General features: G+C 40.7%; 1 long non-coding RNA gene across 14 annotated transcripts; it reads left to right on the plus strand.

Annotated features, from left to right (window-relative positions):
• The first annotated feature begins 301 nt into the window (after positions 1–301).
• LOC127931358 (uncharacterized) lies at positions 302–2,711 on the plus strand. 14 transcript variants are annotated; one of them, XR_008140793.1, is made up of 7 exons: positions 302–734; positions 800–864; positions 930–1,254; positions 1,542–1,606; positions 1,692–1,886; positions 1,952–2,081; positions 2,221–2,711. It is a non-coding gene; the product is annotated as an uncharacterized LOC127931358 (long non-coding RNA). The 14 variants fall into 14 exon arrangements; XR_008140784.1 differs by having other exon boundaries at positions 304–734; positions 800–1,059; positions 1,125–1,189; positions 1,412–1,606; XR_008140788.1 differs by having other exon boundaries at positions 305–734; positions 800–1,059; positions 1,125–1,254.
• The last annotated feature ends 464 nt before the right edge of the window (positions 2,712–3,175 follow it).

Raw genomic sequence — 3,175 nt, forward strand, 5'->3', positions numbered from 1 at the left:
GTAACCCTCGTTGCGTAACCTCTCTTGATCGCATAATGGATTGCCATTACACATAAGGTTGATGGCTACCTGTGTATCCTCGCTACTCTGTTTTGTGTCCTCTTAGAACAGAGCGATGCTTTGATGCATCGACACGAAGCGTTGGTTGAATGTTTGGCTGTTGGCTTGTGACCCAGACCTCCTCCCGCTACTGCAGTAGTTAGTTCTGCTGCTGCTGACTGTGAAGGGTTGGATTATTGCTGCTCTGTGGTGTGCTGCTGGAAGCCAGGCTCTTAAATCACATGTTCTGGCGTATATTGTTGTGTTGTGCAGTATCCAGAGCTATGGGGTCAGATTAAGTGTTTTCTACAGTTTTCTGGGTATATTATTTGATGGTATATACTGTAAACTAAATGTCCCCATTGAAACGATATCTTGATTACTCTTAACTGCATTATTGCGTTACACGGGGGGGTAGAGTTGCTGTTGGTAAAAACGTTGTGTTCTTTGTCACAAAATATGCATATTTGTTCATGCTTAACAGGTTATATACACTTTCTTTGTGTGTTGGCACATCTCGGAAAGCACACGTATCTCTTTAGCATTATCAACATGTTCTCTGGTGTGGATAATCTAGCATAATGGTGCACTGCCCTTGATTGAATTTGGATTTACACCCCTGAGGAGGAGGTTCACCGGGTTTAGAATAACACAAAGTAAAGTATTGGATTTGGATTTACACCCCTGAGGAGGAGGTTTACCGGGTTTAGAATAACACAAAGTAAAGTATTGGATTTGGATTTAAACCCCTGAGGAGGAGGTTCACCGGGTTTAGAATAACACAAAGTAAAGTATTGGATTTGGATTTACACCCCTGAGGAGGAGGTTTACCGGGTTTAGAATAACACAAAGTAAAGTATTGGATTTGGATTTACACCCCTGAGGAGGAGGTTCACCGGGTTTAGAATAACACAAAGTAAAGTATTGGATTTGGATTTACACCCCTGAGGAGGAGGTTCACCGGGTTTAGAATAACACAAAGTAAAGTATTGGATTTGGATTTACACCCCTGAGGAGGAGGTTTACCGGGTTTAGAATAACACAAAGTAAAGTATTGGATTTGGATTTACACCCCTGAGGAGGAGGTTCACCGGGTTTAGAATAACACAAAGTAAAGTATTGGATTTGGATTTACACCCCTGAGGAGGAGGTTCACCGGGTTTAGAATAACACAAAGTAAAGTATTGGATTTGGATTTACACCCCTGAGGAGGAGGTTTACCGGGTTTAGAATAACACAAAGTAAAGTATTGGATTTGGATTTACACCCCTGAGGAGGAGGTTCACCGGGTTTAGAATAACACAAAGTAAAGTTTGGATTTATTGGGAGGAGGTTCACCGGGTTTATTTGGATTTACACCCCTGAGGAGGAGGTTTACCGGGTTTAGAATAACACAAAGTAAAGTATTGGATTTGGATTTACACCCCTGAGGAGGAGGTTTACCGGGTTTAGAATAACACAAAGTAAAGTATTGGATTTGGATTTACACCCCTGAGGAGGAGGTTCACCGGGTTTAGAATAACACAAAGTAAAGTATTGGATTTGGATTTACACCCCTGAGGAGGAGGTTTACCGGGTTTAGAATAACACAAAGTAAAGTATTGGATTTGGATTTACACCCCTGAGGACCGGGTTTAGAATAACACAAAGAGGTTTACCGGGTTTAGAATAACACAAAGTAAAGTATTGGATTTGGATTTACACCCCTGAGGAGGAGGTTCACCGGGTTTAGAATAACACAAAGTAAAGTATTGGATTTGGATTTACACCCCTGAGGAGGAGGTTCACCGGGTTTAGAATAACACAAAGTAAAGTATTGGATTTGGATTTACACCCCTGAGGAGGAGGTTTACCGGGTTTAGAATAACACAAAGTAAAGTATTGGATTTGGATTTACACCCCTGAGGAGGAGGTTCACCGGGTTTAGAATAACACAAAGTAAAGTATTGGATTTGGATTTACACCCCTGAGGAGGAGGTTCACCGGGTTTAGAATAACACAAAGTAAAGTATTGGATTTGGATTTACACCCCTGAGGAGGAGGTTTTTACCAAAGGGTTTAGAATAACACAAAGTAAAGTATTGGATTTGGATTTACACCCCTGAGGAGGAGGTTTACCGGGTTTAGAATAACACAAAGTAAAGTATTGTATTGATTTGGATTTACACCCCTGAGGAGGAGGTTCACCGGGTTTAGAATAACACAAAGTAAAGTATTGGATTTGGATTTACACCCCTGAGGAGGAGGTTCACCGGGTTTAGAATAACACAAAGTAAAGTATTGGATTTGGATTTACACCCCTGAGGAGGAGGTTCACCGGGTTTAGAATAACACAAAGTAAAGTATTGGATTTGGATTTACACCCCTGAGGAGGAGGTTCACCGGGTTTAGAATAACACAAAGTAAAGTATTGGATTTGGATTTACACCCCTGAGGAGGAGGTTCACCGGGTTTAGAATAACACAAAGTAAAGTATTGGATTTGGCCTTCACAGACAGTACAAATAGAATGTTAGTCTCCTCTCCTCTCACCATCCTTTTGAAGAAATACACCACATCTGAACAAAGAACTGACAGAATTAAAGATAGCTTGTGTCCTGAGTCCTGAACTGTTTTTCTTTCCAGTGTTTCTACCTCTGGGGGAAGCAAAACTTCATTTTAAAGATGTCGGCTCTTAATTTACATTTACATTTACATTTAAGACAGGAAATGTGAATTATTATGTGGATTATAATTTATAGACATTTTTGTAGGGGTTGATACATTTGTCAAAAAATGGGTTCCAAAAGGGTAGGAGTATCGTTTTTGGTTCCACATGGGAACATTTTGGGTTCCATCTAGAACCCTCTGTGGAAAGGGTCTTTCATGGAACCCAGAAGGGTTCCCTCTTGAACCAAAAAGGGTTCTTCAAATGGTTCTCCTATGGAATAGCCGAAGAATCCTTTTAGGTTCTAGATAGCACCTTTTTTTCTAATAGTGAAGGGTAAAGCTAGTGTGTGTTGGTGCTTGGAAGGCAGTCAACCACATATTCCTTGGGCACAAGCAAAGAGAGCTTCCTCTTAGACAAATCACCTGACTTGCTAGCAGTGAAGACATTACAAAAGAACTGGTGAAATACCAGCCATTTTAGAAATTAT

The sequence above is a fragment of the Oncorhynchus keta genome, chromosome 8 (assembly GCF_023373465.1).
Source record: "Oncorhynchus keta strain PuntledgeMale-10-30-2019 chromosome 8, Oket_V2, whole genome shotgun sequence".
Taxonomy (NCBI): domain Eukaryota; kingdom Metazoa; phylum Chordata; class Actinopteri; order Salmoniformes; family Salmonidae; genus Oncorhynchus; species Oncorhynchus keta.